This window comes from Pongo abelii, chromosome 12 (assembly GCF_028885655.2).
Source record: "Pongo abelii isolate AG06213 chromosome 12, NHGRI_mPonAbe1-v2.0_pri, whole genome shotgun sequence".
Lineage (NCBI taxonomy): Eukaryota > Metazoa > Chordata > Mammalia > Primates > Hominidae > Pongo > Pongo abelii.
In genome coordinates, this window is record NC_071997.2 from 80671025 (window position 1) to 80693087 (window position 22063).

Genomic DNA, 22063 nt, shown 5'->3' on the forward strand with positions numbered 1-22063 from the left:
TTTATAAAAAGGAAAAGCCCTTATTTATTATATAATTCCTGGTTTCTTTTCCTCTTTAGAGTGCACACATATAAATACACAATTTAAACACACAATTCTCCAAAACCTCATTAAAATCAAACCTATTTGAGCTTATTGTTAGAGTATGAAGTTATTTTTTATAGTTCTTGCCCACTGCATATTTATTGTGTTGCGATTTATTGCATTTTAATGGCTACATGTACATAAGTTGCTTCTCAACTACGGCTATTTAAAGACCTCCAGTGATGATCTAACTATAACAAACTTGCCATCTGTATCTCTTAGGAAACAAGCGTTTTAAATTTAGTCAACTCTTGCCATTCTATTTTTCAGTCCAATCTCTTCTGTAGATTCCTTCTACCAATCCTAATTCTGGAGGTAGGAAGGGTGGGTAGACTAGGCTGACTTGTTAGCAGGAGTAAGAAACAGAAGAAATCTCTTAACTATAACTTCATCTAGTGGTGGTGATTTAGGATTCTTATTCCAGCTCCTGCTTTCTACTTTCTCACTCCCCTTCAAGAAAACATATTGAGGTGCTACCAACACCTCCCCCATTACCACCTGGTGAAGCCAGAGGTAAAGAAGCATTGAAGGGAGAGTCATTTCTCTGGGAATCAGAGTAGAAGATGCCTGATTTCATTAATATCCTGCAGGCTGATTCATTCAGTGGTTTCTAACGCCTAAATTAGTCGCTAAGCACGCAAGGTAGGCAGCTAGGCCTTCTATTTTTTTAGAACCCACTATTTGGTTTTTCCTTTGAGTCGCAAGCTTCTCGCCTTATCTTGACGAAGTGAGGAGGAGACAGCCTCCTCTTTCCAGTTTTTTACCAATGCTTTTGAAACTTTTATTTATTCTTTTGTTTCTTTTCTTACCCATTTTTTTCCACTTTGCCTACTTTCATTCTTTGATTTCCCAAAAAATATTTAGAAAGGAAAAATGAAATAATAAAACAATGCAAATCATTTTCCTCCCTTGCTTTTGGGCAAAATTCATCTTTAAAAATTTGGTGCTATCAATGTTAGCAACAAAATCCAACTATAGAGCACTATCAGTTTTTATTAATTTTCTCTACAGCTCCATATATCCAGAGACACTTAAAATGATTTAACAATAACAAATGGGTAATAAACTTCAGTAAATTTTAGGATTTCTCATTTATCATCAATTAAACTGAACAATTTCCCCATAAATGTCAATTGACTACAATGAAGACTTTTAATTTATTTTAGAAATATATGCCATGCTGTATTTTTCCAAAATCATCATACTTTACAAATCCCAGACTCAAAACAGTATCCAAATGCCAGAAGGCCTTCTCTATTCCAAATGAGAATCTATTAATTAAAACTGGGAAAATGAAGAGTTATAAGAAAGCCACAAGTTAAATCAGTACTTAAAACTATGCCCTGCCCAGGATGACTAGTGGAAAAATACCAAAATGCGTGTGTTTAAAAATTAACTATGAAGGCAAGTTGAGCCATGCCTATTACCCAAATATGAACTGAAAATAAAGAAAAAACAAATATGAACAGATTGTGACCCTTTGCTTTCATTTAAATACATTTTGAAGTCAGAGACACTGAATTCTGACATAGAAAAATTTTGACATTGTCAGATACACAAATTCAAAAGTCCAATTACTTTCAATCATAGTGAGAGTTGACAGCCTGCTGGCAGCCCTCACAGCCCTCACAGCCCTCACTCGCTCTCGGCACCTCCTCTGCCTGGGCTCCCACTTTGATGGCACTTGAGGAGCACTTCAGCCCACCGCTGAACTGTGGGAGCCCCTTTCTGGGCTGGCCAAGGCCGGAGCCGGCTCCCACAGCTTGCAAGGAGGTGTGGAGGGAGAGGCGTGAGCGAGAACCGGGGCTGCCTGCGGCACTTGCAGGCCAGCTGGAGTTCCGGATGGGCGTGGGCTTGGCGGGCCCCACACTCGGAGCGGCCAGCGAGCCCCGCCGGCCCTGGGCAATGAGGGGCTTAGCACCCGGGCCAGCGGCTGCGGAGGGTGTGCTGGGTCCCCCAGCAGTGCCGGCCCACCGGCGCTGCACTCCATTTCTTGCCGGGCCTTAGCTGCCTCCCCAGTGGCTCCCCAGGGCTCGGGACCTGCAGCACGCCATGCCTGAACCTCCCCTCCTCACCGTGGGCTCCTGCGCAGCCTGAACCTCCCCGACGATCGCTCCCCCTGCTCCATGGCACCCAGTCCCATGACCACCCAAGGGCTGAGGAGTGTGGGTGCACAGCATGGGACTGGCAGGCAGCTCCACCTGCAGCCCCAGTGCGGGATCCACTGGGTGAAGCCAGCTGGGCTTCTGAGTCTGGTGGGGACGTGGAGAACCTTTGTGTCTAGCTCAGGGATTGTAAATACACCAATCGGCACTCTGTGTCTAGCTCAAGGTTTGTAAACACACCAATCAGCACCCTGTGTCTAGCTCAGGGTTTGTGAATGCACCAATGGACACTCTGTATCTAGCTACTCTGGTGGGGACTTGGAGAACCTTTGTATCCACACTCTATATCTAGCTAATCTAGTGGGTAGGTGAAGAACCTTTGTGTCTAGCTCAGGGATTGTAAACGCACCAATCAGCGCCCTGTCAAAACAGACCACTGGGCTCTACCAATCAGCAGGATGTGGGTGGGGCCAGATAAGAAAATAAAAGCAGGCTGCATGAGCCAGCAGTGGCAACCCTCTTGGGTCCCCTTCAATGCTGTGGAAGGTTTGTTCTTTCGCTCTTTGCAATAAATCTTGCTGCTGTTCACTCTTTGGGTCCACACTGCGTTTATGAGCTGTAACACTCACTGCGAAGGTCTGCAGCTTCACTCCTGAAGCCAGCGAGACCACGAACCCACCAGGAGGAATGAACAACTCCAGACACGCTGCCTTAAGAGCTGTAACACTCACCGTGAAGGTCCGCAGCTTCACTCCTGAGCCAGCGAGACCACAAACCCACCAGAAGGAAGAAACTCCGAACACATCCTAACATCACAAGGAACAAACTCCAGACGAGCAACCTTAAAAGCTGTAACATTCACCTTGAGGGTCCGTGGCTTCATTCTTGAAGTCAGTGAGACCAAGAACCCACCAATTCTGGACACAATTAGGTAAGATATCCTTTCACACACCTGGGATCTAAATTTCCAAATATTTTGTTTCTTTTCTCTATCTTTACATTTAATTAAAGAATAAAATATAGAAGCTGCCTTGGGGACAGATTTGAACTGATGACAAGCAGTTTGATAGGAAGTGACTTCAGTCCACAATGGCACAAGCTTGTAGTCTCAGCTACTAAGGAGGCTGAGGTGAGAGGATCATTTCAGCCCAGGAGTTTGAGACAAGCCTGGGCAACATAGTGAGATCCTACCTTCAAAACAAACAAACAAAAAATCGTGACTTCAGGTCACTATTCAGGAGGGAAGGGACAGTGAAAGAAAGGGGAGTGTCTGAGACTGAACACGATTTGCATTCTGAAGCCCCAGCATAGTCTTAATTCTTTGTCCAAGGGAACCTCAGACTTGGACTGCCTCAGCCTCATTTTGAATCCAACTGCATTTTGAATCCAACTGCAGGAACCTTTTTACACTCCAAGGCCTCATCTCTTCCCAGTTTCTACCGTTTGCCTTACCTCTGATTCCTAGAACAATTACTCACTCTGGAGACAGAAATAAAAATATACTAATAAGGAAATTTCTATTCCATTAACTTTAATCAGTTCTAAAGTTTGGGCAATTGGTAAAGTTTCATTTTGGTTTCTTGCTTTTGATCTTGGCAATGCAAAATTGCATTAAAAAAGAATAATAATCTTTAGAACTCATTAATATTTGTTACCATTAAATAAGCAGATATCTTTACTCACATGACTCTTACTGCTAAGGAACCAGGTGTAAAATTGGGGTCAAAAAAAGTGAAAAATATCTCCTTTTATACATATTCTGGGAGTTTGTTTCTTTGGACACTCATCTATTTAGGATTAATCAGTTTTTAAAAATCACTTTAAAAAGATATCCCTGGAAATGTAAATTATGAATTCCACTGTGCATTAAACTTGTTGGAGTAATATTAAAAATAATTTTAAAAATCTTTTCAGGTTCACTAAGTAGTAGGCTAGTCTAGCAAAAAAAGAATTGATCTTAGAATCAGGAGACCAATCTCCTTTGTTGCTGTGACCCTTACACAGATTTGTGACCCTGAACAAAACATTTATTTTTCCTTTTACTGAGTCCTCGCTTGTAAGGTCATATTGAGGTTTTCTTTTTTGAAATTGATTTCTTAATAATAGGCAGTGATTGAATTTTTAATAAATGCTCTTTTGCCTTGGTTTTCTCCATCTTCCCCTACTAAGAAAGATTTTGAGCTTTATGAGAAAAAGTAGAAGTTACATATCCTTTAGGTTAGAGTAGAGGCTACAGTTCCCTTTAGGAAGAAACACTGTCAGTTTTATTTGTCACTATGTCCCCAGGACCTAGAATATAGTAGGCCACAACAAATATGCACTGAATGAATGAATTAATATGCTCTTGGACGTACATTTTTCTTTAAGATTTATCACCTCTAAGAGGCCCTTTCGATGTTGTCACCAGAAGGGAAACGTCTTCAGCTTTTTATTTGTGGAATAAAAAGCAAAACTAAGGTATAAAATAGTACTCATTTTGTCTCACAGCTTGTAGCATATAAATCACAGATATAATACCAATGCAAAGTACTTCACTGATATTATAAGAACATTGTAAATGCTTAATTTATCTTAAGTTTGCCTGTACCTGAAATTGTGAATGAATACAGATTAAAAAGATGCCACAAAATTTAATTATTACTATACATTAATTAGATATCAGGAATTTTTCATAAAATGTCTGTTTTTGTCATAACAAAATGAGTTTTTTGTGAATCACTATTTTGTAAAATATTTAAACGTATAATATTTAAAGTGAAAAAATCATCTTATGTATTTACTTATTTCTCTTTGCTTTCTTTCCTAAGCAACTGCTTAAGAGTACACTGTGCAGAGCCAGACTAGGTTCAAAGTCATAATTGAAATTCCTACTCTGAAACTTGGTCTCATTAATTAGCTCTCTCATCTTTAAAACGAAGATAATAACAATGTAAGTGGGTTGTTGATGGGATGAAAGGAATTATTACATGAAAATCATTTGGAAGGAAGCATGTCACAAAATTGATATCCAATACATGTTAATCATTATGATTTTCAGCATGGCTTTTTTTTTTAAATAAGAAACATCATTAATTTTTCAAAAAGGAAATAAATTTCTCTTTGAAAATTTGTAGTCCACAAAATGGATGTCTTTAACACATGGTTTCTTTCCACTTTCACCACATTCCTCAGATATTCCAGGCTTCCTGCCTTCCCCACCAGCAGAGAGATTAGGTATGTCAGAAAAGAAGCCCGATCAAACCAATTTCTTCCAGATGATGGGCCAGGGGCACAGGCCTAGATGCTCACAAGTGAGTTGAAGGAGGATTGGGTGATATACTGCAAACCCTCAGTGTCCAATTTTGTAGCTACCAGGTCATTTTCTTACTATTAAATCCTTCAGAGTTCTTATCTGTGTAAACCAAAAATAAAATTCTAAGGCCCCTCAACTATCTGAACAGACTTCCTCCTCAGCCAGAACTCTTCTAAAATTTAACCTGAAGGACTGCTTCAGGCTATGATAGGAAGACATTACCATCAACACAGACTTCAAGTCTGATAGGAAACATTTTATATACTATTCTCTCTGAAACCTGCTACCTGGAGGCTTCATCTGTGTAATAAAACTTTGGTCTCCATAACCTCTTATAGCAACCCAGACATTGCTTATTATTGATCCCAGGTCTTTAGACAAACTCAACCTGTTGTCAACAAGAAAATGTTTAAATTTACCTATAGCTTGTACAATAACCCCCCCACTACCGGCCCCACTGGCTTGGAATTGTCCCACCTTTCTGGACCAAATCAATGTATTTCTCAAATATATTTAAATGTATTTGACTGAAGTCTCATGCCTCCCTAAACTGTGTAAAACCAAGCTGCACCCCAACCACCTTGGGCACATGTTCCCAGGACCTCCTGAGGGCTGTGTCATGGGCCACAGTCAATCATATTTGGCTCAGAATAAATCTCTTCAAATATTCTAAGGAGTCTGACTCCTTCTTGTAAACATCTGGACCATCTCATTTCTTTTTCATATTCAGAAACTTACAGATATTAACCAAACACATAGAATAGACGTGACTGATTACAGTCACAATAGTGCCTGACATTTGATTTTTGACATTGATCTGTCTCTCTCTCTCTCTCTCTCTCTCTCTCACACACACACAGACACACACACAAATTATTTGTACCACTTCACTCCTCCCATAAACAGAAAACAGTAATATAGCTCTGCCTTTTCAGGGTCAAATTGGATGAGTAAAACTGAGAAAATATGGATTGCTTAGGAAGCCTTAGCTCCTTTATGGGGACAAATCTGTCAAGGGAATCCTGTAACCCACTGATCACCACAAATGTCAGCAGCCCAGATTTGCAAATTCTGCCTCATAAATTTTCAAGACTATTTGCTGATCTCAATGAGAATAAAGTGGGCAATGATAATATCATGCAGTTTTATGATAGAATAATGAGTGACCATGAACAATACGACTTTTAAGTGATCACTACTAGGGTCTGTTTGCATTTTCACTAGCTTCTTCTTGCTATTTGTTTTTGTTTTTACTTGAAAAATACCCTAGGATGATTTGAACACTTAAAAGATTCAAACTGATACTTTTAGTTGCCCTTTTAATGAATTTTTATTTATCTAGAGGAGTGCAGCTAGAATCTAATAAAAAATCTGAAAATGACTACTGTTGAAATCGATTATTTATAAATAAGGACAAATATAAAACTACAATTGTATCTGTATTAAAATGGCCATACCATTTTATGTTCACACCAGCAATGTATGAGAATTTCAATTGTTTCATATCCAAACCTGTTTTTCTGCATTCTAATTGGTATCATTTTAGCATTCTCTTATTGACCCATTCACCCATTTGCTCATTTATTTGTTTACTTGAGAAATATCTTAATTTGATAGTTAGGAAGTTTATGTTAAAAACTCAGGTTGAAGTGGACAGTGGCTATTGGATGCTCTATGAGCAGCCCAACTACTCGGGCCTCCAGTACTTCCTGTGCCACGGTGACTATGCCAACCACCAACAGTGGTTGGACCTCAGTGACTCAGTCTGCTCCTGCGGCCTCATCCCCCACACTGTAAGATACACTTTACTAGCAGTCACTTAAACCTCAAAAAGAATTGCTTCCTCTCAGTTCCAAGACAGCCGAATAGGAACAGCTCCAGTCTACAGCTCCTAGCATGAGCGACGCAGAAGACAGGTGATTTCTGCATTTCCAACTGAGGTACCAGGTTCATCTCACTGGGACTTGTTGGACAGTGGGTGCAGCCCACAGAGTGTGAGCCGAAGCAGGGTGGGGCATCGCCTGATCTGGGAAGTGCAAGGGGTCAGGGAATTCCCTTTCCTAGCCAAGGGAAGCTGTGACAGACGGTACCTGGAAAATCGGGATACTCCCGCCCTAATACTGAGCTTTTCCAACAGTCTTAGCAAATGGCACACCAGGAGAGTATATCCTACACCTGGCTCGGTGGGTCACATGCCCACAGAGCCTTGCTCACTGCTAGTGCAGCAGTCCGAGATTGAACTGCGAGGTGGCAGCGAGGCTGGGGGAGGGATGTCCACCATTGCTGAGGCTTGACTAGGTAAACAAAACAGCCAGGAAGCTCAAACTGGGTGGAGCCCACCACAGCTCAACGAGGCCTGCCTGCTTCTGTAGACTCCACCTCTAGGGGCAGGGCATAGCTGAACAAAAGGCAGAAGAAACTTCTGCAGACTTAAATGTCCCTGTCTGACAGCTTTCAAGAGAGTAGTGGTTCTCCCAGTATGGAATTTGAGATCTAAGAATGGACAGACTGCCTCATCAAGTGGGTCCCTGACCCCTGAGTAGGCTAACTGGGAGACACCTCCCAGTAGGGGCAGACTGACACCTCATACAGCTGGGTGCCCCTCTGAGACAAAGCTTCCAGAGGAAGGATCAGGAAGCAACATTTGCTGTTCTGCAATATTTGCTGTTCTGCAGCCTCCACTGGTGATACCCAGGCAAACAGGGTCTGGAGTGGACCTCCAGCAAACCAACAGATCTGCAGCTGAGGGTCCTGACTATTAGAAGGAAAACTAACAAACAGAAAGGAATAGCATCAACATCAACAAAAAGGACATCCAAACCAAAACCCATTTGTAGGTCACCATCATCAAAGACCAAAGGTAAATAAAACCACATAGATGGAGAGAAGCCAGAGCAGAAGAGCTGAAAATTCTGAAAATCAGAGCACCTCTTCTCCTCCAAAGGATTGCAGCTCTTCGCCAGCAACGGAACAAAGCTGGATGGAGAATGACTTTGACTAGTTGAGAGAAGAAGGCTTCAGAAGATCGGTAATAACAAACTTCTCCGAGCTGAAGGAAGATGTTCGAACCCAAAACAAAGAAGCTAAAAACCTTGAAAAAAGATTAGATGCATGGCTAACTAGAATAAACAGCATAGAGAAGACCTTAAATAACATGATGGAGCTGAAAACCATGTCATGAGAACTACATGATGCAGGCACGAGCTTCAGTAGCCAATTCGATCAAGTGGAAGAAAGGGTATCAGTGATTGAAGATCAAATGAATGAAATGAAGCAAGAAGAGAAGTTTAGAGAAAAAAGAGTAGAAAGGAATGAACAAAGCCTCTGAGAATTATGGGATTATATGAAAAGACCAAATCCACGTTTGATTGGTGTACCTGAAAGTGATAGGGAGAATGGAACCAAGTTGGAAAACACTCTTCAGGATATCATCCAGGAGAACATCCCCAATCTAGCAAGGCAGACCAACTTTCAAATTCAGGAAATACAGAGAACACCACAAAGATACTCCTTGAGAAGAGTAACCCTAAGACACATAATTGTCAGATTCACCAAGGTTGAAATGAAGGAAAAAACGTTAAGGGCAGCCAGAGAGAAAGGTCGGGTTAACCACAAGGGGAAGCCCATCAGACTAACAGCAGATCTGTCAGCAGAAACTCTACAAGCCAGAAGAGAGTGGGGGCCAATATTCAACATTCTTAAAGAATTTTCAGCCCAGAATTTCATATCCAGCGAAACTAAGCTTCATAAGTGAAGGAGAAATAAAATCCTTTACAGACAAGCAAATGCTGAGAGATTCTGTCACCATCAGGCCTGCCTTTCAAGAGCTCCTGAAGGAAGCACTAAACATGGAAAGGGACAACCAGTACCAGCCACTGCAAAAACATGCCAAATTGTAAAGACCATCGATGCTAGGAAGAAACTGCATCAACTAACAAGCAAAATAACCAGCTAACATCATAATGACAGGATCAAATTCACACATAACAATATTAACCTTAAATGTAAAAGGGCTAAATGCTCCAATTAAAAGACACAGACTGGCAAATTGGATAAAGAGTCAAGACCCTTCAGTGTGCTGTATTCAGGAGACCCATCTCACATGCAGAGACACATATAGGCTCAAAATAAAGGGATGGAGGAAGATCAAACAACAAATGGAAAACTGAAAAGGCAGGGGTTGCAATCCTGGCCTCTGATAAAACAGACTTTACACCAACAAAGATCGAAAGAGACAAGATCACTACATAATGGTAAAGGGATCAATTCAACAAGAAGAGCTAAGTATCCTAAATATATATGCACCCAATACAGGAGCACCCAGATTCATAAAGCAAGTCCTTAGTGACCTACAAAGAGACTTAGACTCTCATTCATTAATAATGGGAAACTTTAACACCCCACTATCAACATTAGACAGAGCAACGAGACAGGAAGTTAACAAGGATATCCAGGACTTGAACTCAGCTCTGCACCAAGTGGACCTAATAAACATCTACAGAACTCTCCACCCCAAATCAACAGAATATACATTCTTCTTAGCACCACATCACACTTATTCTAAAATTGACCACATAGTTGGAAGTAAAGCACTTCTCAGCAAATGTAAAATAACAGAAATCATAACAAACTGTCTCTCAGACCACAGTGCAATCAAACTAGAACTAAGTTTCAAGAAACTCACTCAAAACTGCTCAACTACATGGAAACTGAACAACCTGCTCCTGAATGACTACTGGGTACATAATGAAATGAAAGCAGAAATAAAGATGTTCTTTGAAACCAATGAGAACAAAGACACAACATACCAGAATCTCTGGGACACACTTAAAGTAGTGTGTAGAGGGAAATTTAGAGCACTAAATGCCCACAAGATTAAACAGGAAAGATCTAAAATTGACACCCTACCATCACAATTAAAAGAACTAGAGAAACAAGAGCAAACACATTCAAAAGCTAGCAGAAGGCAAGAAATAACTAAGATCAGTGCAGAACTGAAGGAAATAGACACACAAAAAACCCTTAAAAAAATCAATGAATCCAGGAGCTGGTTTTTTGAAAAGATCAACAAAATTGACAGACCGCTAGTAAGACTAATAAAGAAGAAAAGAGAGAAGAATCAAATAGGCACAATAAAAAATGATAAAGAGGATATCACCACCAATCCCACAGAAATAAAAACTACCATCAGATAATACTATAAACACCTCTGCGCAAATAAACTAGAAAATCTAGAAGAAAGGGATAAATTCCGGGACACATACACCCCCCCCCCAACACTAAACCAGGAAGAAGTTGAATCCCTGAACCGGCAAATAACAAGTTCTGAAATTGAGGCAGTAATTAATAGCCTACCAACCAATAAAAGCTCAGGACCAGATGGATTCACAGTCAAATTCTACCAGAGGTACAAGGAGGAGCTGATACCATTCCTTGTGAAACTTTTACAATCAATAGAAAAAGAGGGAATCCTCCCTAACTCATTTTATGGGGCCAGCATCATCCTGATACCAAAGCCTGGCAGAGACACAACAAAAAAAGAGAATTTTAGACCAATATCCCTGATGAACATCAATGCAAAAATCCTCAATAAAATACTGGCAAACCGAATCCAGCAGCACATTAAAAAATTTTTCCACCATGATCAAGTGGGCTTCATCCCTGGGATGCAAGGCTGGTTCAACCGACGCAAATCAACAAACTTAGTCCAGCATATAAACAGAACCAAAGACAATAACCACATGGTTATCTCAATAGGTGTAGAAAAGGCCTTCAACAAAATTCAACAGCCCTTCATGCTAAAAACTCTCAATAAACTAGGTATTGATGGGATGTATCCCAAAATAATAGAGCTATTTATGACAAACCCACAGCCAGTACCATGCTGAATGGGAAAAACTGGAAGCATTCTCTTTGAAAACTGGCACAAGACAGGGATGCCCTCTCTCACCACTCCTATTCAACACTGTGTTGGAAGTTCTGGCCAGGGCAATCAGGCAGGAGAAAGAAATAAAGGGTATTCATTTAGGAAAACAGGAAGTCAAATTGTCCCTGTTTGCAGATGACATGATTGTATATTTAGAAAACCCCATTGTCTCAGCCCAAAATCTCCTTAAGCTGATAAGCAACTTCAGCAAATTCTCAGGATACAAAATCAATGTGCGAAAATTACAAACATTCCTATACACCAATAACAGACAAACAGAGAGCCAAATCATGAGTGAATTCCCACTCACAATTGCTTCAAAGAGAATAAAATACCTAGGAATCCAACTTACAAGGGATGTGAAGGACCTCTTCAAGGAGAACAGCAAACCACTGCTCAAGGAAATAAAAGAGGACACAAACAACTGGAAGAACATTCCATGCTCATGTATAGAAAGAATCAATATCATAAAAATGGCCATACTGCCCAAGGTAATTTATAGATTCAATGCCATCCCCATCAAGCTACCAATGACTTTCTTCACAGAATTGGAAAAAACTACTTTAAAGTTCATATGGAACCAAAAGAGAGCCTGCAATGCCTAGGCAATCCTAAGCCAAAAGAACAAAGGTGGAGGCATCATGATACCTGACTTCAAACTATACTACAAGGCCACAGTAACCAAAACAGCATGGTGCTGGTACCAAAACAGAGATATAGACCAATGGAACAGAACAGAGCCCTCAGAAATAATACCACACATCTACAACCATCTGATCTTTAAAAAAACAGAAAAAAAAAAAACAAGAAATGGGGAAAGGATTCCCTATTTAATAAATGGTGCTGGGAAAACCGGCTAGCCATATGTAGAAAGCTGAAACTGGATCCCTTCCTTACACCTCATACAAAAATTAATTCAAGATGGATTAAAAACTTACATGTTAGACCTAAAACCATAAAAACCTAGGCAATACCATTCATGACATAGGCATGGGCAAGGACTTCATGACTAAAACATCAGAAACAATGGCAACAAAAGCCAAAATTGACAAATGGGATCTCATTGAACTAAAGAGCTTCTGCACAGCAAAAGAAACTACCATCAGAGTGAACAGGCAACCTACAAAATGGGAGAAAATTTTTGCGATCTACCCATCTGACAAAGGGCTAATATCCAGAATCTACAAAAAAACTTAAACAAATTTACAAGAAAAAATCAAAAACTCCATCAAAAAGTGGGTGAAGGATGTAAACAGACACTTCTCAAAAGAAGACATTTATGCAGCCAGACACATGAAAAAATGCTCATCATCACTGGCCATAAGAGAAATGCAAATCAAAACCACAGTGAGATACCATCTCACACCAGTTAGAAGGGCGATCATTAAAAAGTCAGGAAACAACAGGTGCTGGAGAGGATGTGGAGAAATAGGAACACTTTTACACTGTTGGTGGTACTGTAAACTAGTTCAACCATTGTGGAAGACAGTGTGGCAATCCCTCAAGGATCTAGAACTAGAATTACCATTTGACCCAGCGATCCCATTACTGGCTGTATACCCAAAGGATTATAAATCATGCTGCTATAAAGACACATGCACATGTATGTTTATTGCGGCACTATTCTCAATAGCAAAGACTTGGAACCAACCCAAATGTCCATCAATGATAGACTGGATTAAGAAAATGTGGCACACATACACCACAGAATACTATGCAGCCATAAAAAAGGATGAGTTCATGTCCTTTGTAGCGACAAGGATGAAGCTGGGAACCATCATTCTGAGCAAACTATCGCAAGGACAGAAAATCAAACACTGCATGTTCTCATTCATAGGTGGGAATTGAACAATGAGAACACTTGGACACAGGGCAGGGCACATCACAGACTGGTGCCTGTCATGGGGTGTGGGGAGTTGGGAAGGATAGCATTAGGAGAAATACCTAATGTAAATAACAAGTTAATGGGTGCAGCACACCAACATGGCACATGTATACATATATAACAAACCTGCCGGTTGTGCACAGGTACCCTAGAACTTAAAGTATAATAACGAAAAAAAAATAAAGTGAAAAAAAACCTCAAGTTGATAGTCTTAGTTAACCTTTTTATTATGCATGTTTGTCTAGAGGATTGTGAGAAGGAAGTAAGTCAAAGTCAGAAAATATTACTGAATTAAATAATTTATAAATAAGGACAAGGTTAAAAACCATAATATTGTACAAATACTAGGAATTTTAAATAATTTTAAATACAGGATTTTATACATTCACAATAAAATTATTGCTTATAAATATATTTAAGTAGAATATTATAGCTTGCATTCCTTTAGACCTGCTTTGATATATTTCAGAAAACATTAATGTCAAATATTATCTTGTTTATAAAGTTACTGTAGACTTAGACTTCCGTCACCCTTCTCTCTTCATTATAAAGCTATATATATCATGGTATATAAATAATGATTTGCACATGATTCTGTGAAAACTATTTGAAATACGAGTTACCTAAAATATAAATGCTTACTGCTGTAGCTGGATGTTTGTTCCCTCAAACCTCAAGTTGAAATTTGATTTCCAAGGTTGCAGGTGGGGCCTCATAGGAGTTGTTTGGGTTGTGGGAATGGATCCCTTATGGGTAGATTAATGCCCTCCCTGGAATGGGTGTGAGTCAGTTCTTGCTCTGTTAGTTCCCATTAGAGCTGGTTGTTACAAAGAGACTGGAACCTGTACTCTAACTTTTGTTTCCTCTCTTGCCATGTAATCTGTGCACACACATGCTCCTTTTTGCCTTCTGCCATGAGTGGAAGTAGCCTTTGTCACTCAGCACAAGCAGATATCAGTGCCATGCTTTTTTGTACAGCCAGTAGAACTATGAGTCAAATAAACCTCTCTTCTTTATAAATTACCCAGCCTCAAGTATTATTCCTTTATAGCAACACAAACAAAGAAAGATGCCTACCATATAATCTCAGCAAACACTATAATAAAAAGATTACTTATACTATAAGGAAATAATGTGTTTACCTCAATTAAAAATAATAAAAATTTTACTCAAGTAATAAACTTAAATGAATATAATGTTAAAGTAAGAAAACCAGAAATTTTGACAGTTCAGAAACCTAACACTTTCCCACATTTCCAAATTGATGCATTACTATATTAAAACTATTTTGTTTTATGACATGATTGATTTTATGACGTGACTGATTTTATGACTTGTGCAAAATTGAATGTGACTGAGGTTAAAAATAAGCCAGAAGTAAAGAACAATAAAGGCTGGCTTAATTATTATCATGCAAAATTAAATAGTTCATACAGAAGTTAAAAAAATGAGAACTGAGATATAAGAAATGAACATAAGACAAACAAGAAGAGATGTAAGTACACAGTGCTGACCTTCAGAGCACGAAAATTTGAGGAGTTTTAGCTCTAGAGGTTTCAATTCGGAGAGCTTAATGCCATCTGTTTTGGGAGGTTTAAACTTTCAAGCTACTGGAAGCAAGGGAACGTACACCTGAATTCCCTTCAAAAAATACACTTTACAATTTAGGCTTTATATGTTTCTCAATAAAGCACAGTGAAAGAAAAAATGTCTACATTCAAAATGCCTATTTCATTTTTAGAAAATGTGTCTAAAACTAGATCAGTCTTGTTAACTGATTTATGAATACATAATTAATGTGCAACAAATTGCATGCATTTCAAGTGTACAATTTACAAATTTTAAAATATATAAGTATATATGAAACAATTACACAATAAAGATAAGGAACAAGATTCCTCTTGCCTATTCTTTTTATTTTTTAAAAAATCACAAATAAAAAATTGTATATATTTTTGGTAGACAACATGTTTTGATAAATGTATATACTGTAGAATGGCTTATGAAATCAAGCTAATTAACATATATGGTACCTCCTATACTAATGATTTTTTTGTGGTGAGAACACTTAAAATATACACTCTTAGAAAGTTTTAGATTGACAATATATTGTTTTTAATAATCATCTCCATGATGTACAAAAGATCTCATGAATCTATTCCTTCTGTCGAACTGAAGTTTTGTATCCTTTGACCAACAACTCCTCAGTTCTTTCATTCCCCAGCCTCTAGTCACCATTTGTCTACTCTGCTTCTACAAGTTTGACTGTTTTAGATCCTCTGTATAAGTTAGATTTTACAGTATTTCTCTTTCTGTGTCTTATTTTACTTAGCATAATTTCCTCTATATTTGTCTATGTTGTTGTAAATGACATGGACAAATAAAAAAGCTTTTAAAAAGCTGAATAGTATTGTGTGTGTGTGTGTGTGTGTGTGTGTGTGTGTGTGTGTGTACTTCATACCTCATCCATTGATAGACATGGATTGATTTCATGTCTTGGCTATTGTGAATAATGCTGCAATGAACATGGGAGTACAGATATCTTGTTGACATACTGACTTCATACCTTTCGATATAACCAGCAGTGGAGAATTGCCGGATGATATTAATTTTTTGAGGAATCTCCTTAATATTTTCTATAATGGCTTTACTGACTTACTTTCCCACTAACAGTATACAAGGGCTCCACATCCATGCCAGCATTTATTTTTAAAATCTTTTTGATAGTAGCCATTCTAACAGCTGTGCGGTGACATCTCACTGCTGTTTCAACTAGCATTTCCCTGATGATTAGTGATGGTGAATATTTTTTTCATATACCTGTCAATCATTTCCATGTAGTCTTTTGAAAAATATCTATCTATTTCATTTGCCCATTTAAAAAGTTGGTTATTTGTTTTCTTACTGTTGAATTGTTTGGATTTTTTATATATTTTTGATATTTTCTTCTTGCCTCTTTTTAACCTCTCTTTCTCACTTTTTCCTACACTTGCTTTCATCTCCAGAAAACCACTGAACAACTTTCTGGTAATACAGATTAGTTTGCAGTTACTAGAATATTACATAATGAAATCACACAATATATTGTCTTTTTTGTCTGGATTATTTCACTCAACATAACTCTTTTCAGGTTCATCCATGTTGTAATTTGTATCAATATTTTATTCTTTTTTAAGTTTGTGCTGGGTAGCTTTTGATTTCATGAATGTACCACAGTTTCACTTGTTAATAAACATTTGAGTTGTCTTCAAGACAATTATGAATAAACCTTATGATTTATGTATTCCATACTAAATAATTATTTCACAGAAATGAAACTTATGATTACAGTAATATGTTTGTGATAAGTATTTGGTATGGTATATGTGAATCATATGGCAGGTGTAGGGTTAACTTTTTAAGAAACTGTCAAACTGTTTCCCAAATTTGTTGTTCCTTTTTACATACCTAGCAGGAATGTTTGAGTTTCCGTCATTCCACATCCTTGTCAACCATTGGTATGGTCAGCCTCTTTAATTTTAGCCATTTTAATAGATGTGTAGTCATTATAATGGTATCTCATTGTGGTTGTCATTTGCCTTGTTCTAATAACTAATGTGTATTTACATCTTTTCACATGCTTGTTTGCCATCAAATAAGTACACCTTCTCTGGTAACATGGCTGTTCAAGTTTTTTGCCCTTGTCCTTTAATTGGGTTGTTAGCTTACTATCAATAAGTTTTAAGAGTTCCAGACATATTTTAATTATTATTCCTTCACCAGATATATACAGTAGAAATAGTTTTTGTTGCTCTGTGGCTGGCCTTTTATTCTCCTAACTTTAAGAATGAAATTGAAGATAAACTTATCCATTTGTTCTAATATGAATCACACTTGTAGTATTGTATCAAAAATAGTTCTTATTTTAAGGTTACAGGGGTTATTTTCCTGTGTGTTCTCTAGATGTAATTTTAGGTTTTAAATGTAGGTCTATGATTTTTTAGTTAATTTTAATCAATGGTGTGAGGTATTTTATTTTTATGCTTGTGGATAAATACTTGATTTCTGTCATTATTTGTTGAAAACAAAATCCAATCTCCATTGAATTGTTTTGTTTTGTTTTTATTGTACAAATAACATTTTATTGGATATGTTGAAAGGTGACATGCAGTAGTGTTTTAAAAGAAAGCTGTCAACTTTTTCTATTGGTTTGAAAGGTGTATTTTAAGGAAAGAAAAGCTTTGATAACCTAGATTAGCCTTGGAGATGCAGCTAGGCAGGAATATAGCAGTTAAAGACAAAAAGATGTAGAAAGCTGAAACTGGATCCCTTCCTTACACCTTATAAAAAATCAATTCAAGATGGATTAAAGACTTAAATGTTAGACCTAAAACCATAAAAACCCTAGAAGAAAACCTAGGCATTACCATTCAGGAAAACTGTTTTTTTTTTTTTTTTTTTTTTTTACCTGAGTTATAAATCAGTTGTTCATATATGTGTGGATCTATTTGTGGACTCTCAGTTCTTTTCTGTTTATCTTTTTTATTTGTATCTTTATGTCAGTACTACGCACTGATTCAAGACCTTTCTTTTTATATATTATTGGGTATTTACTGCTCTACATAGAGCTCTAAATAGTGATCTAGTGATATTCCACAAAATTTGACATGTTGTGTTTTTATATTTAGTTCAAAATACCTTAGATACTTAGTTTTAATTTCATCTTTGACCTGTATTTAAAAGTTTATTTAAATTCCAAATATTTAGAGCTCTTATAGTTATCTTTCTCTTCTTGATTTCTAATTATTATTTTATATCACTTGAATCTTTTACATTTATGTAGTCTTGTTTTATGTCCAAGAAGATTTTCTACCTTGATAAATATTATGAAGGCATTTGAAAATAATGGGAAAATAATCTGTATTCTACTGTTGTATTCTGTTGTTAGGTGGTATGGTTTTTAAGTATCAATAGACATGTTTGTTGTTTTTGGAGTAATGATTGAATTTTCTATAGTCTTACTGATTTTCTGTCTACCTGTTTTATCAGTTACTGAGAGGAGAGTGTTGAAATCACTGACAATAATTTTGATGTGTTCTTTTCTCCTTTTAGTTTCAAAAGTTTTTCTTCATATTATAAACACTATGCCATTAGGTACATAAATGTTTAGAATTTGTATGCCCTTTTGATGAATGAGCCATGTTTATGAAATGACATTCTCTATCCCTGGTAACATTTTTTTGACTATTAAATTAAGTTTCTGACATTCATTAGAAAAACTATTCAGACTTTTGATTAGTTTAACATGGTATATATTTTATATCCTTTTACTATTTTGAACTTTTTATTCTGAGATAATTGTAATATTCATGTTAAATTGTAGAAAATAATGGAGATTACTTATATCCTTTAATTGATATCTCCTAATTGCATCACTGTGCCAGGATATAGTCATTGATATAGTCAAGATACAGAACATTTCCATCAAAACTAGGATCCCTCACGTTACCCTTTATAACCACATCCTAATTCTTACTATTCCACACCATTCTTAAATCCCAGCAACCATTAATCTGTTCTCCATCATTATACGTTTGTTATTTCATGAATGTTATATAAACAAAATCATGCAGTAGTAACCCTATGGAATTGATCTTTGCCACTCAAGGCAATTCACCAGGGATTTATCCAGGTTCCTGTATTACTACTTTGTTTCTTTTTATTGCCGAATAGTATTTCATGGTATGGATGTGTCACAATTTGTTTACAATTAACCAGTTGAAAAGCATCTGGGTTGTCTCCAGTTTTTGTCTATTAGTAATAAAGCTGTTATCAACATTCATGTACAGATTTTCATTTCTCTGGGATAAATTACCAGGAGTGCAATTGCTGGCTTTTACACCAATCATGTGTTTTGTTTTTAAGAAACTGCTAAGTTGTTTTTGAGAATGGCCGTATCATTTTACATTCCTGGATGATGTTATCTCATTGTGTTTTTAATTATCTAAATAACTAATGGGATTGAACGTCTTTTCATGTACTTATGTGATATCTCTATATCCTTCAGTGGTGATATTTCTCTTTACCAGATCTGTATTTTACTAGCGTGTGATTTTGGGCAAATTACTTAGCAGAATATTTCAGTTTCCATATTTATATGATAGAAATGCTATTAGTAATTGCCTCATAATATTGGTATGAAGGTTAAATAATTTGATATGTGTTTTGTGCTTAGGCCAAAACGTTGGTTATCATATTGTATTATTATTGTTACCATTATTTAATTTAGTTATGTACCCTGTCTACCTCATAGGATACTCCTTGATAGTTGGGATTTTTATGTCCACTGTTTTATCCTAATGCCTTAATTAGAATGTGGTACATAACAGATAGTTAATAAATATTACTAAAATGAAAGGTGACTCACATATTAGAAAGTAACAAGTGAGTATTTAAGTTTTCACCAGTCAAAATTGATAAGCCCTTTCAAAACCTAGTCACCGCTTAAACTTTTGTATTTTAGACAAATTCCTCCCTATTAAGTGGACCAGTCCTACAAAACAGGCTTCTGCTATATTCATCTTCTTTATCTTTAAAACTTTAACTCCATTGCTATTGCTTTCTAGGGTTACTTTTAAACTTTGCTTTGTATTTCTAAGTACATAGGAAAACCTAAAAAGCAGTTCTATCCAGGAGCCATGTATTAAAGGTTTCCTTCTTTTAATATAATAAAGCAAGACAAGCTTAACTAAATCATTACTATCAATATGTCATTTGCCTAACTCTCACTCTATTTCTAGGGAACAATTCTTACTCATTACACTCTTGTGAATTATTACCAAAACTTCTGTGGAGGAGTATAACTTCAAGTACACCAATGGTCAGTAATAAGTTGCAAGGCTTTATATAATACATTCTACTATTCAGTCTAAGTAGATAAAAGAAACATTAAATTGTTTTTTAATTCATGAAAATCTCTACTTATACATTAATTCAAATAAAACTTTCTCAAAATAGAAAGTGAACTGATTTTAATAAAAAACACTTTTCTGTAATCATCTCTGCAATTTATAATTGAATAAAATTGATATGAATTTGGTATAAAAGTTTCTCATAAAATAGTGTAAAGTTGTACTTATAAAAAACAAATGATCCACTTAAGAATTTACACCCTAGCTGTACCTTCCCTTCTAAGTATTAGAGATTTTACTTCTTGAGTTGTTCAGAAAGGGCATCAGGACAAAAAATAAAATCTGTGAGTTAATTAATTCTATACATTTATTTGCTGGACACTAGTAAAGTATGATAAGAGGATTATGGCAAATGGTAAGCTGACAAATTCAACTCAAGTATACGCATTTCCCTCTTTCCCTATTATTCTTAATTTTTAAATTAGGTTCTCTTCTTTCTTTTTATTTCATTTATTAATAACTTACCTCAAAACTGCAGTTGGCCTTGCAGTGGAACAGGTTTTTGTAGCAGCATTGTCCTCTAAGCAAATCACACAATTCACTTTGCTCTCCTAATGAATTCAAGACAAAACATAAATACATAGTATTAAAGCAAAACAAGCGATAATCCCCCAGTCTACATATTTACATATTTTCTTATTCACACTCCCCCTTTCATTTGTCACTAAAATCATGCTAATTTAATAAGAAAAAGCTGGCAATGTAGTATTCAAATATGTACCCTTGCAAAGAAGATTGTAACTATATTTTATATGCATAGTCTACGTTCAAGTTATTTTTACATTGGATGTAAAATATTAATAACAATTACATTGACACGTTTTGTGGCAATTAGCCTGTCTTTCTTGTCTTAACAACTATTGAAGTAATCTTCCTCCCTATAAATTATTGGTAATGTGCAACCTAATGCATGCTTTACTATGTGATTTTTTAAAATTCTATAAATAGATTTTCATAAAATAGATGCTGGAAATAAATGCAGGCAGAAACACATTTTTAAATAAATTTATTGTTTCACAAAATTAAACATCAATAAGGCTACTGAAGTAAGGCTAATATCAGGCTATGCTATATTGCATTGGCATTTCTAGATTTTTCTAAGCAAAATAATTAATCTTAGAAATATCCTCAGCTGTCTAGTGTGGGTAATTACCAACACGGTCATTTCCTGCAAAGTATTTGATTTTCATAAAATTTTATTTCCATTACTAATGAGAAGTTGTAATAAAAATACTGAAATGCAAGTAATACCTAACAGGCTAAATGAAACCAGTATTGTAGTAGTTGTTTAGGAATATGAATCATATTTATTTATATTAATTTTTATAAATAAGGATATATATTACATAATATATAATAAAATATATTATAAAATATAACAAAAATATATTTTATATAGTAATATAATATAAAATATATCATATATCATATGTTAATATAAAATATATATTTATATATTATATAAAAATATATAATATAAAAATCGTATATTATTTTATAATATACAAATAATTATATAATGTATAATATATAATAATTATATATAATAGAATAATATATTATATAATATATTATATATCCTGATATATATAATACCTCATAGTTCTGTAGAAAATGATAAAATGAGCTTATGCATGAATCTGTTGCTATATAATTGAAAGCAACTTGAAACAAAATATAAAATATTTACATTGTACATTTAACATATGCTTTTAATATACCCATTCTGCTTAAGTATGTTCAATGCACACTTACTTGTAATGTATGTTTCAGTTTCAGTGTAAATTATTACTGAATTTAAACATCAAATGTTGCAATTTT

The 22063-nt window shown here is 36.1% G+C and overlaps 1 long non-coding RNA gene across 1 annotated transcript in view; it reads right to left on the bottom strand.

Moving 5' to 3' along the window:
* The window catches only part of LOC129057704 (uncharacterized), a 1380833-nt gene that overhangs the window by 637336 nt on the left and 721434 nt on the right, over window positions 1-22063 (bottom strand). Inside the window, exon 6 of the long non-coding RNA XR_008522424.1 lies at window positions 20708-20793. This is a non-coding gene — a long non-coding RNA (uncharacterized LOC129057704). The remainder of the gene's footprint in view (window positions 1-20707; window positions 20794-22063) is intronic.